Genomic DNA, 19,321 nt, shown 5'->3' with positions numbered 1-19,321 from the left:
CATTCAATTCTCTTGGAAACACTGTGCTTATTAAAGGCATAAACACTAGGTACAGAAAGTTCAGTAATCCTTTTCCTAAGGGCAATAATAGTTTTTACATTACAAAATCAAATGGTTGCTCTTTATTTGAAGGAGGAAAATAAAGTGCCAGTTTGGAGAGGAAGTAAAGTGTAACCAAGTCAAACACTTGCATCTGAACGGAGGGTCAGACATTTTCCATCCTCAGGAGCTTTCATCCAAGTGTATTTATAACACAGCCAGGTTTTAGTTTTATTTCTCCCAGGTTGTATGTCTTTACTGCTGGTTGAGATTCTGGCATAATCACAGAAACCCATCAGCTCACTTAATTCTTGGCTCCTTGGGCTCTCCCTGCATGTCCGACAAGATGCCACGACATGGGCAGAAGGCAATTTAGTCCCGTCAGGAGATTTCATCACAGAGCAGAAGGCAATTTAGTCCCGTCAGGAGATTTCATCACAGGACTGTTGTCTCTCTCTGTGCTCCACAACAATTACAATATTAATGTGTGCGTGTGTGTGCTAAGTCTCCTCAGTCGTGTCTGACTCTTTGTGACCCCATGGACTGTAGCCCACCAAAACTCTTCTGTCCGTGGGATTCTCCAGGCCAGAATACTGGAGTGGGTTGCCATGCCCTCCTCCAGGAGATCTTCCCAACCCAGGAATTGAACCAGAGTCTTTTATGTCTTCTGCATTAGCAGGAGAGTTCTTTACCACTAACACTACCTGGGAAGCCCTACAATATTGATAAGTCATAAAATTACCAGTGACGACTACTTCCTTCGGGAAGAAAAGGGGAAGGAAGTAAAGAGATTAGGCTTTGAGTTACTCTGTAGAAGTGACCTCCCATACAAAGCAGACTCAAAAGTAGTTCTTTTGAAAGAGATGGATTCCTGCCACCACACAGCAGCTCAGCCCGCCAAGCCCAGAAGTGAAATGTTGTGCCCAAAGTCTTGCAGCCAGTAAGTGGCAGAACAGGGATATAAACCAATATTCAAAGACCTGTTCTCTGCCCTCCAGGGCCAGCTTCTTCCTGGAGAAGAAGCATAGCCCTATTGTGATGCAGCTACTTTCTAGCAAACCAGAATTCTAAATCTGGAAACAGATTCTCGGCAATTCCTATGGATTCCTTGTATCTTGAATAATGAGAGGCATCATGCATAAATTAGGTTCCACATCTATGGTTTTCATTTTCCTTCTGTTGTAATAAACATTATAACAATGTTGCTGACTTGCTAAATTCTGGGTTTCAACTTCTTTGAAAGATGTTTATAACTCAACAAATGTCGCCAGGACAAGTGGAGACAATGATGAAAGATATCAAGGTACAGAATGGGATGATTTTAAATGTAAAACCACCCCGCTTTCCCAGTGCACATCATTAACCTCAAATGCAATTCTCTCTTTGAATGTTGCATTGAGATGACATGAAATACAAAGGAATTACCCTCACATTATCTCTGCGGATGTTACAAGTTTGGACTGCGACACACAGCAGCATCCTTTGTGAACTCGACCACTGCTAGTTCAAAAGTCAGTATTGCATGGCACCGCTTCCCTGGTGGCTCAGAGGTTAAAGCGTCTGCCTGCAATTCGGGAAACCTGGGTTTGATCCCTGGGTCGGGAAGATCCCCTGGAGAAGGAAATGACAACCCACTCCAGTATTCTTGCCTGGAGAATCCCGTGGACGGAGGAGTCTGGTGGGCTACAGTCCACGGGGTCTCAAAGAGTTGGACATGACTGAGCGAGCGACTTAACTTAAAAGTGAGTGTATCGTGGGCCTTTTGTTGTTGCTTAGATATTTCTCCCTAAATAGCCCTCTGAAAACATTCATTCACTCAGCAAAGTGTTGTATATGCCATATTATGCTAGGAAATATAAAAGACACACACAATGGGCTACAGCTCCAAAACCAGCCACTTCTTACATCTCCCCTATGTTCACCATAATCTAAATGAAACATCATCTCCAACCTAGAACATGGCAGCAGCATTCAGATTGGTATCTGAAGTCTTTTGAAACTAAAAATCGAACTATGGCACACCTCTATTAAGATCCTCCAATGACTTTTTATTGCAATTACAACAAAAATCAAGGACTCTCCTGTGACCTACAAAGCACACATGACGTGATCCCTACTATGCCCCAGCCACACCAGAACCACATGCTTCATGCGCCCTTTGCTTGGCGTGCTTCTCCCTGAAATCTACACACGTCTGGAATTCTCTCCCATCATTCAGTTCACTTGAAGTGTTACCTTCTTGGACAGACCGCTCCTGAAGATTCCATCTTAAATGAAAATAAACTCTGTACAATATTTTCCTCTAAATATTCTTTGGAGCATGCATTACTATATGCACTGATTTTTAGTTGATTTAATACTTATCATTATCACTAGAATGTCAATCCCTTGAGGACAGGGAACGTAATAGTTTTATTTACCACTGATTCCAGGACCTAAGTAGAACCTGGTTCACCAAGGAGCTCAAGAAATTAACACATTTCGAGTATGCAATTCATTTTTTTGTTTATTTAGTCATGTAGCCATCACCTTAATCAATTTTAGAACATTTCGATCATCACAAAAAGAAATCCCATATTCATTAACTGTCACTCCCCATCCTTCCTCCATCCCAACCACAAACTTTAAAAACAAAAACAGCAGTATGTAGAAACTAAGAAAGTAATGTGGGAGAACAAAAGATAGAAGCTAACATCAACTGCCAGGGAGGTGTAGGAAAGCACGAGTGAAGCCGTATGTGGATGGAGATAAATAAAAGATCACGTTGTTCACTCCAGATTCACATTTCAGCAAGCATCCCAGTAACACTAGCACAAAATGAACTCCCTTCCCTAATCAACAGTCCTCCTCTTGTAAGAAGGAGAATCAGGTATAGTAAAGAATATAATATCATGACCTGTTTAAGCACAACTTGCCCAAATAAAATAAAAACAAAACTAAATTACCAGACTGTTGAGCACAATTCTGTTAAAATGAAAGCCACTGAATATTTCATAACTTAAGAAGTTACTGAGATGACAAGATTTACAAGTTGATCATTTTTCTTCTACAACTCAAAAGGCATCTCCTTCCTGACACCTCTGCGATGTTACAATGAATTACCAACATTTTCCATCATATTGGCAGGAGTCATGTCTTGGACAATTCAAACATCTGAAAAGTCTTTTTATTTTTACACTATCTTCTCCCACTTCAGATTCAATAATTTAATAGAAGGTCATTCTTGGACAAAGGGTCACAAAATATCGTTCCAGCATCTTGGCCTTCCAACCTCACATGTTCAAGAAACACGTGGAAATTAATGTTAGCCCGCCCAAGTTGAAGTTATGACTCAAATTTTGCCAGCTGCAATCAAACTCTCCTTCATCCAAACTTTTGCACCTTTCAAGACCACAATAATCTAACTCAGCAATAAGACAAGTAAAAAACACCTAGGAGTAAATTTTCCAGGAGTCAGACTTTCTTAAGTTTTGAAGTGATCATCATGGGACTGAAAGAAAAAGTCCATATGTAGCTGGAAAAATCTACATAATACTGGAGAAATACATGTGTGTAGGATACCGGTTGTTAAGAAGGGCTCCCTGAACAACTGTGTTGCTAGGTGGTTGATAAATAAAAACAAGGTTAACTGCAGAGGTACCGAGTCTGAACATGATTTCTTGGACAGGGAAATCAATAAAAAGTCAGTTCGTGAGGTAAGAAGAATGAGATCAAACATGCAAAGTTTACTTGCCTTTTTTTCAAGAAGTAATTATGCAAAGACAGGTGCAGTGAGAAATCATTGATGTAGAAAATGGGAGACTAGGAAGATGAGAGGAAGTTTGTTTTGAAGGTGGGGTTAAAAGGAAAAGTTTGAACCAGTAACACAGCCATCCATGTGTTTCTTCCTCTGCAGTTTGTTCTGTGGAATGGCCTGAGGCTGTAGGTACACAAACCAGCTATTTGTCGAAAACCTGTACTTTGGAAACCAAACCAGATTTCTCACAGCTTCCTACAAGGTGTTAGGACAACAGATCTGTAAACAAACGAAAGGTTGTTTGGGTCACTACTTGTAAACTGCAAGATTCACAGCAATATGCAGTGATGTTTCCTTAGTTCCCCCATTGGCCACCAGGAAGAAACCAATTCCCAAGTCCATATGTTATTCAAGACTTTTCCTAATTACATCCCAACCACTTTCCTGAAGACAACTACAGCTCCTCCCTGATACAAGTAAATTGCTTCTTGTGTCCAGACTACAGGGGTCACGGATATCTCTCCCAATCTCAAGACACACATTGCCTTTGCCCATCCACAATGCCTTCCTTGTACCTCTCCATCTTTCCAAATCTCATCTTCCATCCTTCACGAGACTTTCTAGCTCACTATAGCCTAAAGGAATCTCTTTTTTCCTGTAACCTCTAGTGTATATTGTCTGTGAGCTGAGTGATGACATACTTGTACAGGCATTTTTTTATTGTGTGTTTTATCTGTCCAAATGAACTATAAATGCCTTAAAGACAAGGACTAAGAATCATCCAGTTTGGGTTTTACAGAGTGAGGGTCTAAAACACACTCAGTGTTCAATAAATGTTTGTTGATAGCTTTATACAGATGGAAAAAGGAAAGACCCTGTATCAGGAGAGCAAAAGCTACTATAAAAAATGCAAGACAGTGGCTGAAAGTTTCTAGTTTTAGCAGGAGCCTGGCTGACATGGCTCCACCATCTTGAACAAATGACTTCCATCCTCAAATTCACGGTCCATCCACCACCCCACCACCCAGAAGGCAGAGAGGGAAAAATAGAGATCCAGGGCCAGACACCCTCTCTTGAAAAGAGTGAGGAATTGCACACATCAATTTTGAGCATGTTTCTTTGCCTCAAACCTGGCTGCAGAGGGAGCTGGGCACTGCTAAGCCAGATAGCCCCCATCCCAGCTATAACTCTGCTATCAGGAAGGAAGGGGAGAAGACATTTCTGTGGATGAGTAGCATCCTTCACACAGGCCCTCCAGGCAGCCTTCCCATCTGTAGAGTGAGTGAGCATTTTTATCTAACTACATGGTGTCCATCTTGGTGCTGGAATCAGGCTTTCTATGAAACGTCAACCTCTTCTTGTCATGAATGGATGAATCTCATCTTGCTGTGCTCAGATCTCACCATGGAGTGCCTCAGAACCATATTTGGGGATGATGCACTAAGCAGAAGGAGCCTTCTCTCTCTACAGAGAAGGCAACTCTTGCCCCCTAACCTCTCTGTGGTGAGCCCAAGAAAGACGCCTCCTGGCCACCAGCTCACCTCCCATCTGCTTTCTCACCAGCAGGACCAGTGAGGACTCCCCCTTCCTCTGACTGTCAAAGAGATTAGAGTGTCCTGTGCTTGTTAATTTCCTGTACTCTCATGTCTCTACAGTCACACTTACCTACTAAGTTTTTTAATAAATGTGCCCAGACCAGCAGCTCCAGCCCACTTACAGATACTGACAAGTTATCCATGTAATATCTAATTTTATTTCAATTCTAAACCATTTATCCATCTTATGAGCAAAGCACTACGTAGATATTGAGATTTTTTAAAATTCCTGCCCTGAAGATGTTTAGAATCCCTTGCAGGGGACAGATATCTGCAGCTCACCTTATGAAAAAGCACACTTGGGCAACTCTGACTAGATATACAAGCAAAGTGCTATGAGACTGTAGCCAACAGAGCAATCAGTTCTAACTAGATGGCCAGGGAAGACTTCAAAACATATTTAGATAAAAGATTGCCCAGGGGAGGCGACACTTGAACAGGGCCTGGAGGGATGAGTAGAATTTTAACAAGTGGCAGAGAAAGAAAATGATATTCTTGGCAGAGCATAAGCCAAGGTACAGAGGAGTGAGAGCAATCTGGCAGAGGCGAGATGCCTGTGGGGCTGGGGTAAAAGAGCCTTGGGCATGAAGTAGGAATGGCAGAATGGCTTTGGGTGAAGGCCAACTGGAACCATCAGAAACAGCAATGAGCAGCGATCCTTGAGCAGGGCAGCAACTGGATCATTTCCAGGTGGAAGGAAGACAACTGTGCTGATGGTCGGAAGGTGAGGTAAAGAGTCACGAAGATCAGTGGACACTCATTATATAAATATTTATATATGTGTGTTTGGGGGTCACACTGTGTGGCTTGCAGGATCTTAGTTCTCCAACCAGGGACTGAGCCCAGGCCACTGGCAGTGAAAGTCCCGAGTTCTCACCACTGGACCACCAGGGAACTCCTCATAATAATTCTTACTCATTAGAAGATGATTTTCGCCTCAGTCATGTCCAACACTGTGTAACACTATGGACTGTAGCCCAACACTGAATCGATGCACCAGATAGGGACCAAAAGAAAGCTCATAATAGTTCCTTGGAAATCTATGAGCCTGGAACAGGGTAACTATGGAGTTCTGAGGGCTAGAAAGGAAAAGTACCAGGACCACAAACCATCCCTGAGAGCTGGGGTCTGAGGATTAAGGTGAAACAGGCACACAGAGTGGCAAGTTATGGCATTCATATACTGTGCTCAAGAAAATCAAGCGGCATGTGAACAAACAAGGCAGAAGGCAAGTGGCTGCCTGGGTGAACCCTAATGAAGTGATTTGGAAGGAAAAAAATCAATTTGATTGACTAGCCTACATTATACTTACTGATCGCAGTAATTAACAGAACTTGGTTCAGTCTTACAAGTATGCTTCTGTGTATTATTGCTCTGCATACCAAAATATTCATAGATCTTGGGAAAGTCTAAAAAAACTGTGTTTTTCCTTTCAAAGAGTGGAATGTGAAATACCCATCAATCCTCCTGGATGGCGCCTGGGTGAACATATTCCTTGTTATTTCATTTAAGCTGCTAAATATCTATTAGAGTAAAATTATGGGCTCTTGGCATGTGCAGTTCCACTTGTAGCTTCCTGAGCATCGAAGTAATAAATGTGACGTGGAGCCCTTTATTTTGGAAGGCAGATCCTCTTCATGCCTGAGATTGCCTAGCAAGTAGGCAATGGATCCTAAAAGAAACCGTTTCCTGTATGACCTAAGCCAAAGGGATGATCCTGGATTGACACAAGTACCAACCAAAAGCATCTGCTGATGTTAGACTTTTGGAGGAAAACCTCAAGATACTGACAGTTAAAATTATCTAAGCATGCCATTCTGTGACCTTCACTCTAAAGAAGGGAGTCTTTGCAGGAATAACCAACCTACTTTGCAAAGTCAGGGTGACTCCTTTCTCCGTAAGCTCTTTCCACTCAATCTACAGTGTGTATTTCAAGTTGTCCTGGTGAATACCTGTGTCTTTCACTAAGCCATGAATGGAAGGGGAAGGTGAGGTGTATCATTCAGGTGCTTAAGAAACATGCACCCAACCGTTTCCTTTATTCAGCTGTGCTAAATTTCTCAGCACATAGGGGAACAAATCCAAGTAAGACGTTAAGATCAGCAGCTTTATCAAAGCACAGAGCTGTCAGATTTGGGGGGAGGCTGTTTGCCAAATCAGAACACATAAACTTTTAGGATAGAAACTAGAATATGAATTAAGCTCATATCACTCAAAAAAGAGCTGAATGCATCTGAAACCAAAGTACGTTGTCAGCCTCCTCCACTCGCTCCAGGCGCCGATGCCTCGATTAGCTATGCAAGAAGCTACCTGCTATTTTAGAATTATATGAAGTCACCTCAGGGTATCTACAAGCTTCTCACGCACAAGATACTGCCTTATTTTCCTCCTTCTTCTTGGCTTAAAGCACGGTTGTTGCTCCATCCTGGTAAGTACTATATCATGGATTGTTATTGCATAAGCTGTCATTAAGGCAGCTTGTCTTCTCAGAGAAGAATCAGTCTGCAAACAATAATGGTTTGTTGCTAAACCCCCCTGAGACTAAAAGACACCTAGCATTTTTTTCCCCTCAGTTAGTAAGTATTCCCCTAAAAGATTAGGGAGCTGAAAGCTTAATTTCCAAAGAGGAGGTTTTTTTGTTTGTTTGTTTTTGTTTTTAATAATAGGGAACATTCCCTCCACTCCATTTAAAAAATAATAATAATAAATTACCTTCTCTCCTGAAATAGTAACTAAATTTATAGGAACAGAAGAATAGCTCACATGATAGGTATCTAAGCCACAAAGCTGCCAGTGTACAGAGGATTACAGGTACCGTGCCGTTCAACATGTTTCTACCTGAGGTACAGAGATTCTGTTTTGATACTGGACTGCCTCATAACATTTTCAGATGAAACTGTGATCATGAAAGCGAGGACCTGTCAACTCCATCCTCAAAAGCCAAGGTTAATAAGGGCTTTTGTAGACTTTCCCAAATAAATACATTAACACAGTTAACCTTTGACCTCTGGTGCCCTTAATCTTTCAACCCCAAGCTTCTCTCCTGGGATGGGTGTAACAATGTTGCCAAAACGAGCTTTGCCAAAAAGAGTGCTGAGCACTCACTCTGGTTTAGACCGAAACCACCTTAATCACTCGCCTTTCATCTTGCCAGATTTCTAGTGTATAACTATTCCAACCACTCTCAGATTTCTCAGACTTAATCTGCCCCACAAAGCTTGAGTATTTCCTATTAAAAAAAAAAAAAAGAGGCACACTAGATTTCTGCTTCTGTTCACCTAGCTCTGAGGCATTTCCCAGCTCTAACTCCTAATACCACCCTAAAGAAGAACTGCTCTGAATCTGAGTGTCCACCTGCCCCAGGCTCAGATTGGAATCTCTTTCAGTGTGCCCTATTCTTGCTCCACACTCGTGTAAGCATGTATGACCTGTAAGGCTGCTCTTCCCTGAGGCCTTAATAAAACTTCCTTTACCATATTTGAAATTACTAAGCATGCAATTTTTATTTCCAGGTGCAAAAATGTCTCATGCAAATCTCTTTGACCTGAAGTAACTGAAGGCACCTTCAAAACAGGAGTCTATTGCTTACTCAGCAGAGCCACAATGAACACCACTCGCCACATCTTGTTCTCCCGGACTCCAAATCACCAGGGTTTAATTAGACATTTCTAAAACCAAGCCTGGCTTCTGTGAACCCATCATGGATGAACTGAGCCACAGTGATGCAACGGGATGAGCTTTTGTCTTTGTGGTTTACACAGGTAAACAAGGTAACTAAAGTCCAAGAGTTCCACTCTTGTGACGTGAAGACCATGGCTGCTGCATGCTTCTGACCTAGGCTGTTTTGACCACATAAACTGTAAAGAAAAAATGGATATGAAATGTCTATTTCATATGGGTAAATAACCTCTGGTCATGGCCCATGGCCATGGACCAGCACACACGTTGAGTGTTCCAGAAAGATTACATGGGTTACAACACTTGACCTTTGATTCCCAGCTAGACAGGGATTGAAAGTGAAAGTCGTTCGGTTGTGCCTGACTTTTTGCGACCCCATGGACTATACAGTCCACGGACTTCTCTAGGCCAGAATACTGGAGTGAGTAGCCTTTCCCTTCTCCAGGGGATCTTCCCAACCCAGGGTTTGAACCAGGATCTCCTGCATTGTAGGCAGATTCTTTACCAACTGAGCTATCAGGGAAGCCTAGACAGGGATTAATTCTTAGCATTCAGGGAAATGTGAAGGCACTTTTCTAAGGCTAGTGCTTAGGTAGAGAAGCCACCAATGTAAGCACCATGAGTATGTCCTGTGTTAATATTACTTCAACTCCAGGGAACAGTAGGAGAACGCACTTGAAAAGTTACCCTTGTCCCCCGGAATCAAGGAGCACACTTTGCCATTGGCTAATTACTTACTTATTCATTCAACAAATATTTGTTCACAGAATAACTAAGTTCTTGCATGCATGCGTCATTACACTGGAAACACATCACAGCAGGAAACCCTAGCTAAATAAATGCAGGTTTGTTCCTTTCTTCTCTCTGGGTATGTGCCTTCTAATCAAATATAATGAGCTGACAAGTGATCCTTTGAGGGCAGCCTTTAACCAAATTCAAGGGATAACAGGAGGGCTAACAGGAGGCTCCAAAGTGCTCATTCCTTTTTCACATTACCTTATTTCCAGATGGATACTACTAACCAGGGTTAAGGTAGAGCAGTCTGCCGTATGTCAAAACCAAATCTCACTGTCCTACCTAAAGTGTCCTTAACCGTATTTCTTGATGCCGAATATTATTAGTCATTAATACTTACAAGTCATAAAATACAAGTCATAAAAACATATTATGACAGATATCTTTTCTCCTCAGTCTTCAGATGTGATTTGACACATGGAAATCGTTTTCCTTCATAATGTAAAGAGTGACATGATAGATTTGATCAGCAGCATTTTATTACAAAATCAACAGGGAATCATGACCTGGGTGACTCATGCTGGAGTGTACAGCTGTCCTTAGCCTATCTAAAAAGGAAGAAGAGTTCATTAAAGTTCAAGTGTTGAGAATACACATCTGAAAGCCTAGGTTGTTTTTTTTTTTTTAATTGCCAGATTTCATAAAGTATGCGTGCGCAAAGTCATGTCAGTCATGTCTGACTCTTTGCGACCCTATGGACCGCTGCCCTCCAGGCTTCTTTGTCCATGGGATTTTCTAGGCAAGAATACTGGAGTGGGTTGCCATTTCCTCCTCCAGGAGATTTTCCTCACCAGGGATGGAACCTACCCCTATTAAATCTCCTGCATTGGCAGGTGGGTTATTTACCACTGCCACTTGGGAAGCCCATGAAGCATAGGCTCCCTTGAAATCTGATTCTCATCCAGACTTTGTGATTGCACTTCAGTTACTTAAATTCATCATATGAAGGGGAGCAGGTTAGTTATAAGATGGGAATCCTGCCATTCTCTTCTGTTTAACACAGACCAACAGGGCTTGAGTTACAAGTGTTTATTATTTCTGAAGCTGTACTGTCACATAAACACCAATGTGAAATTCTCAAAGTGGTCACTGCCTAGGAACAAGGACTCACAAGGGTTTTGGGGGTATAAGCCTTAAGCCAGTCTCCATGAAGTCTCCTCTTTCCCTAAGGCAGCCTCTAACGTGAGATGTCCCTTGCCCAGCTCAAACCATTAGGTAAACATATGCAAGCAGAAGTCCTTTCTGAAACGGATCAAGTATCTTTAATCCTGCATTCTGGCCTCCAGATGATTTATGGCTCTTATTTTCTTTTCTCTCTTTCCTTGTAAGGCTTGCCAAAGTAGACTTTCACTCTGCCTTGAAGCGTGCAAACACAGAGTTCTGTCTTCCTTGATAAATCGAATTCTTGCCAAATGAAAGCTTTAATGACAAAACTATGCTCTGAAGAAAGGACAAGGTGATAGCCCGAGAGACTTGAGAGAAACACCACAGAGTGTTCCTTGGGCTATTAGAATTTAGAAAATTAAGAACCAGGCTATGAACAGCCCTCCACACCCAACTTGTGTCCCTCATCCTGCCCCAACTGCAGCTATAATAGAAAAATTTGCAGGTATATTTAGTCTGATTTGCTTCACTTTGGGTAGGACATTAAGGGCTCTGCCCCATTACATTTTGGTTTTGCTTAACCCAAATGACAAGAAAGTGCTGTGTGCATTCTCTAATCCTTCCCCATCCTCAGCCATAAGCGGTTTAGCTTTATGCCAAATTGTGAAGTAAGTAAAGTGTGTCTCGGTCACCCAATCACGTTCATTTGTGACCTCCTCCATCCCCACCCCCAGCCTTCCAGAACTTCATGGCCCTCAGACTTCCTCCTATATGGACATGGACATTATAAACAAGAATATTCTAAACTGCAAAAGGCCTTCCTTCTGGGACTTCCCTGGTGGTCCACACTACCAGTGCAGGGGATATGGGTTCAATCCTTGGTTGGGGAACTAAGATACTGCATGCTCTGTGGCACAGCCAAAATAAACAAACAAACGAATAAAAATATACCTTAAAAAAAGAGAGACCTTCTTTTCTTGTTCTTCTCATGCCTACGATTACATGAGGGCTTATACATTTCTTTCTCCACCCCAGATCTTTACCCTGAGTTGCAGAGCTACACATTAAACAATTTGTGGGACATTTACACAGCAATAGCCAAGAGATAGCTTCCCTTGTCAGTTTGTCTTTCTTTATTGACTAAGTGGAGCAGGCTTCCTTCCCAGGTCCTTGTGGGTGCTCAGTCACTCAGTGCTGTCTGACTCTTTATGACGCCATGGACTATAGCCCACCAGGCTCCTCTGTCCATGGGATTATCTAGGCAAGAATACTGGAGAGGGTTGCTGTTTTCTTCTCCAGAGAATATTCTGTATTCAGGGATCAAGCCCATGTTTCCTGTGGCTCCTGCATTGGCAGGTGGATTCTTGACCACTAAGCCACCTAGCCTCACATATCCAATAACCATAGAATTTCAACACACCCTATCTTTTCTTTTACCACCAAAGTGATTTTTAATTTCTCTCTGTTCTACCTTCTATTCAATTTATCAACAAGTATCTGTGGAGTGTCTACTCCAGGCCAGGAGTATTTTTAGGCTCTTGGGATATATCAGCAAGCAAAATGGGAAAGGATCCTTGCCTTCCTAGAGTTTACATTCAAGTTTTGGGAGACTGGACTATTAATAATAATCATAATGACAATTATGATGATAAATGAGTAACTTAATCTCTTAGAGAATGGGAAATGCAATGGGAAAGAACTTCGAAGTAGAATTAAGAGGATTGGGAATGACAGTGTGGATGAGCAGTGGGCAGTGGGGGTTGAAATTTTTAACGAAGAGGACAGACAAGCCTTACTAAGACTTGCTTTTCAAGTATGGGGGAATAGCCGTAATGGTATCTGGAGCAAGAGTGTTTCCTGCAGAAGGAACAGCCAGTGCATAGGTTCTCCAGTGGGAATGTTCCTGGTCTGTTCAGGGAACAGAAACATGATCAGTGTGGGTGGAGCAAGCAAAGGGGTGGGAGTGTGGCACCAGAGGAGACCATAATGAGAACCGAGGGTCAGAGAGTACAAGGTTTTGTGCTCCTATGTAAGAACGTTGGTCTTTACCAAAGTCCGATGGGGAAAAACTATAGGGTTCCATTTTTTTTTTTAACTCATAATAGAGTTATTATGGCTACTGCATTGAAAACCAATTTTGTAGAAGCAAGGATAGAAGCAAGATGACCAATTAGAAGGTTATTACAATAACTCAAGTTAGAGATAATGAGCAGCAGCAGAAACTCTATTTTTTGCAGTGTTTCCATAAGTCTAAAATCATTTCAGAAGAAAAGATGACCAACACTACAAAGAAAAAGAAGTCTTATTGGACCTCCCTTCAGAATTTATGTATTGGTCACTTCTTATAATCACTGTTGAAATCATTTTGACTCAAGATACCATTATCTCTGCTGCTGCTGTTGGTTATCTTTTTCTTTTGAAATGATTTTAGACTTATGGAAACACTGCAAAAAATAGTTTCTGTATATCCATCACTTGTGTTATGTTGGTAGCTCAGTCATGTCTGCCTGTTTGTGACCCCATGGACTGTAGCCCACCAGGCTTCTCTGTTCATGGAATTCTCCAGGCAAGAATACCTGAGTGGATTGTTATTTCCTTCTCCAGGGGATCTTCCCAACCCAGGGATTGAACCCGGATCTCCTGCATTGCAGGAAGATTCTTTCCCATCTGAGCCAGCAGGGAAGCCCTATCCATCACTTGGCTTCCCCAGATATTTTATTTACAACTTATTTAACTGCCGTGTCATGTTTTAAACCAGGAAGTTGACAATAGTACAATATCATTAACTAATTGCAAACTTTATTGGACTTTCTCTGATTTTCTCTCAATGTTCTTTTTCTGTGCCAGAATCCCACACTGCATTTAATGGTTCTGTCTCCATAATTTCTTCTAATCTGTGACACACAGTTCCTCAGTATTTCCTTGTGTTTCATGACCTTGGCATTTTCAGTGACTAATGGTCAGTTATTTTGAAGAATGTCCCAGTTTAGCTTTCTCTGATATTTCCTCGTGATTAGATTCCTTTTTTGCAAAAAAAAATAAAATATCACAGACAGGTGTTACTTTATGCATCATATCAAAAATACATGGTGGCAATGTGTCTTATTAACTGGTGGTGTTACTCTTCAATGAGATTTCTTGACAGATTGATATATGGGGAATAAGAATGACTCCAAGGTTTTTATCCTGAATAACTAGAGGGATAGAGTTATCAACCAGGGTAGATGGAGCAGGTCTTAGGGGAAGCTGAGCTCAGCTTTGAACATGTTACGTTTGAGGTGCTACTAGATATCCAAGTGTAGGTTTCCTGCAGGCAGTTGCATATATAGGTTTGGAGCATGAGAAAGAGGTTGGGCTAGGGAAATTAATTTTGGAATTGTCAACATATGGGTGGTTTTTATAGCCATAGGATTAAATTAAGTTCACTAAGAGAGAATGTAAGAATAGACAAGTAAAAAATAAGGACTGAGCCCTGGGACATTTCAATATCAGAAAGTTGGTGAGAAAGGGAGAAACTTGCAAATGATATTACAAAATGGCAACTAGTAAGGGATTAGTTAAGGAATTGTTTTATTGGGTCTTTACCCTTTCCTCTCCATCTTTATTCCCACGGCCTTAACCTAGGTCAGTTTCCTTAAAATATCATCTACCCCTTTAGAATTCAGTTTTCCTATAGAAAATGCAGTTTTAAATAGCTATTAATTGTTAGGTTGATAGCTAGGTGAGACAATGAGTGTGTGTGTGCTCAGTCCCTTCAGTCACGTCTGATTCTTTGCGACCCTATGGACTGTAGCCCACTAGGCTCCTTTGTCCATGGGATTCTCCAGGCAACAATACTGGAGCAGGTTGCTCTGCTCTCCTGCAGAGGATCTTCCCAACCCAGGGATTGAACCCAAGTCTCCTGCATCTCCCTCTTTACAGGTGGATTCTTTACCCACTGAACCACTTGGGAAGCCCTATACCGATACTTGTAAAGTATTTTGCAGTGTCTGGCACATGGAAAATATTAGCTATTATTGGCATTATTATTTTTCTCTGTCTCATTAGACTGTGAGCATCTTAATAGCTGACAGTTTTATTTTCTCTTGTTCCATTTCCTAATACTGCATTAGTACATCATTAATGCTCAATAGACAATTTTTGAACGCATAGAAAAAACGTTTAGGGTACTGCTTAATCCAAAAGATTGAATTCTTATGAAATTTCAGACAATGGCACTTGAGATAAAAGATCCATTTTTCCAGACGGTCTTCCCTGACCCTCTCAAAGCACACTCCCTGGGTGACCATCTTGATGTCAGTTTCCCCATCTGTGTCTCAACTGGAGATGAGCATAGCAGAGCTCAGGCTGGCCTTTGTCTGAAACTTCCTCTCACTCCATTTAGCTTCTCAGGATTTATAAGCCAAATCAATCTCTCCCAATGACAACGCTCTCAAGAATGCCACTTAACTACTGATAATCTAGAATAGAAGGTATGCTTGACCTTGGACAAGTTAATTCATTCTTTTTTACATCTTGGTTGTAGTTGTAAAGCAGTTTGTATTTGTAAAACTGGAGATGACGTCTCTTCTAGTAGAATCAATGGCTGAACAAGACCGTCTCTTGAGATCCTTGTTCTTTGTTTTATTTTTTAATTTTATTTTAATTTATTTATTTTTAATTGGAGGATAATTGCTTTACAATATTCTGTTGGTTTCTGCCATACATCAACATGAATCAGCCATAGGTATATATACGTCTCCTCCCTCTAGAACCTCCCTCCCACATCCCATTCTTAATAGACAAAAAAGTAATGAGAAATAGAAATCAGTATTATGTTTATTGTTCTATATTAGATGGTTAGATGGACCAGTAGAGGGACCACATACCTACTGAGCATTCCATGTATGAGACTATCCGATGTTTTAGTATATTAAATGTCACTGCAATTTTATGAAATAAATATTAGTATTAGCATATATTTAAGAATGTATAGAAAGAGATAGGGACTCAAGTCCTTTTTCCGATCCAAATGAGTGCTTTCCTACTGCACCAGGCTGGAAAATAAGATAAAGAATCGACCTGAATAGAAGAAAGTGCTCAGCTGAACTTTGAGAGGAGAAAAAACTCACAAAGGTCTATATTTCTTCCCTCTGGAGGGACTCCTAGACTGTTCTAGTATACTACTCTAAGTTTCCATTTTGGTAGTCTAAAGGAAACTTCAACTGCATAAGTAATACCATGCATGTATGCTATACAGACCTGTGGTCTCTCTCTCTTTTTTTCCCCCTTAGGTCAGTGTTACAGACTTGCTTTTCAGTGTTCTCTTTAACCAAAATTGCACTTTTAACTCTCTCATGTGAGGTAATAAGAAGCAAGACAATAGAAATCAATGACACCAATGTTCAGAGTTCCCTTTATAGGAAGCAGTATAAAATTGGCACTCAATATTAAGAACCTTTCAGTAATTAGTTTTGTTTTGGTTTTTCTCCCTGTGTCCCACTTTATTGAAAAAGGAGATCACTAGAAAACAAGTATACAACACAGATTTATTCTCAGCATCACAAAAGGCAATTTCTAGAGTAAATCCCAGTCCACATGTTAATACATTCGGGGTTCAATTAGTCATACTTTCTATATCACATTTGCTTGGCTGCACAATGAGAATTCTTATCTTTAATCATGACCTGGGGGCACTGCAAGATAATCATTAAATATATGCACTAAACTGTACTTACTAGGGCAGAAAATTGGAATAATATATCAGAAAGATTTTTCAAACAAAGATTGAAGCTTAGAACTGATTTTCTAGTAGATTTTCAGTAATTTAAAAAATATTACTCTATCACACTTCTGTAGTTTCTGATGGAAGATAACATAAAATGAAAACCATTTCTCTTCATATGATTCATTTTAGCAAACATTAATTCAGTGCCAGGTATTTTGTTCATTGACAGCAGAGTATGAAAATAAGTATAAAATAGACTACCAACTAGAACAGGGTTAGGAAACCGTGGCACACATTCCAAGCTTACTTTTACATGGTCCATGAGCTAAGGGGAGTTTTCATGTTTTTTATGGTTGGGGGAAATAATCAGAAGAAAAAAAAATTCTGTAATGTGAAAATTACATGAAATTCTGATTTCTGTCCATAAAGTCGTACAGGATCACAGCCACACTCACTTTTTAGATTTTTATCTATAGATTCTTTCACACTAAGATGGCTGAATTGAGTAGTTGACACAGAGATGATTGGCTTGCAAAGCCCTCTACAGAAAGTTTGCTAACCCCTTCTTGAGAAGCTCACAATCCATCATGGAAGAGAGACGCACATATACACTTCGTTTTTCTAACATGATTCATGCTGTAACAGTGGGAAAAATACCTAGACAGAGTATTAAAAAGCAAAGACATCACTTTGCAACAGAGGTCCATATACTCAAAGCTATGGCTTTTCCAGTAGTCAAGTATGGATGTGAGAGTTGGACTGTAAGTAAGGCTAAGTGTCAAAGGACTGATGCTTTCAAACTGTGGTGCTGGAGAAGACTCTAGAGTCCCTTGGACAGCAAGGAGGTCAAACCAGTCAATCCTAAAGGAAATCAACTCTGAATATTCATTAGAAGGACTGATACTGAAGCTGAAGCTCCAATACTTTGGCTACTCAATGCAAAGAACTGACTAATTGGAAAAGATCCTGATGCTGGGAAAGATTGAGGGCGGGAGAAGGGGGTGACAGAGGATGAGATGGTTGGATGCATCGCTGATGCAATGGACTGGAGTCTGAGCAAACTCCAGGAGATACTGAAGGACAGACAAGCCTAGCATGCTGCAGTTCATGGGGCCACAAAGAGTTGGACACGACTTAGCGACTGAACTACAGCAAGCGGGAAAAGTTATTCCTTCTGTCTGTAGAAGTCTGTATTTAATGAGCATGTTTAATGAGAATAAAGGTAATTAAAGAGATTCTAAGCAAAAAATTAGAGAAAAAATGGGAGCATAATATAGAGACAGAGAAAACAAAGTCATACTGTATCTGAGAGAAATTCTGGGAGGGATGTAGAGAGAAGTGAGAGAGAAAATTAAGAAAGTACATGAAATCTGTGCAAATGTAAATTAACACAGCCACTGTGGAGGCTCAATATGGAAGTTCCTCATAATATAAAAAAGATAAAATTACCATATGATCTAGCAACTCCACTCTTGGGGATATATGCAAAGAAAATGAAGATATTAATTTGAAAAGGTGTGTGCAACCCCATGCTCATTACAGCATTATTTACAACAGCCATGGTGTGAAAGCAATCTAAAAGCTCATGAATAGATGAATGGATAAAGAAAATGTCACATACAGGAATGTTAGTCATAAAAAAGAATGAAATGTTGCCATCTGTGACAACATGGTTGATATTATGCTAAGCAAAACAAGTCAAAGGTAAATACCATGCAATTTCACTTACATGTGGAATCTAAAAGAACAAATGAATAAACATAAGTAAAGAAACATAGATCATAGATACAGAGAGCAAGCAGGCAGCTGCCAGTGGCAAGGCAAGTTGGGGGAGGAGAGAAATAGGTGAGAAATCAAGAGGTATAATTTTCACTTACAGATTTCATGGGTAAGAAATGTATAGTGTGAGAATGTAGTCAATAATTATGTAATATCTTTTTGCATGGCGACAGAGGGAAGCTAGACTTATAGCGATCGTTTTGAAATGTTTGAAAATATTGAATCACTATGTTGTGTACCAGGGAATAACAGTATTGTAGATCAATTATAATTCAAAACAAACTCAAAATAAAAGACATCAGATATGGTTACAAGAGATGGGGGTTTGGGAGAAGGACAAGTTTGATGAAGATGGTCAAAAGGTACAAAATTTCAGCTATAAGATAAGTAAGTTTCCTTGGTGGCGCTAGTGGTAAAGAACCCTCCTGTCAGTGCAGGAGACATAAGAGATTCGGGTTCGATCCCTGGGTCAGAAGACCCCCTGGAGGAAGGCATGGCAACTCACTCCAGTATTCTTACCTGGAGAATTCATGGACAGAGGAGCATGGTGGGCTGTGGTCCACAGGGTCGCACAGAGTCAGACACAACTGAAGCGACTTGGCATGCATCCATAGCACGCAAAGCATGGGGAAGCATTGTACAACATGATTGATATGATTAACACTGCTTTATATAAAAACTAAATCCTAAAAATTCTCATCACAAAGAAAAAATATATTTTTTCTATTTCTTTAATTTTGTCTCTTTATGAGATGATGGGTGCTCATTCAACTTACTGTGGTAATTATTTCATGATATATAAAAGTCAAATTATTGTTCAGTACATCTTAAATTTACATAGTGTTGTATGTCAATTGTATCCCAATAATGCAAAAGTAGGGTTGATTC

Source organism: Bos mutus, chromosome 12 (assembly GCF_027580195.1).
Source record: "Bos mutus isolate GX-2022 chromosome 12, NWIPB_WYAK_1.1, whole genome shotgun sequence".
Classification (NCBI taxonomy): Eukaryota; Metazoa; Chordata; class Mammalia; order Artiodactyla; family Bovidae; genus Bos; species Bos mutus.
Note: the sequence above shows the minus strand (reverse complement) of the source record.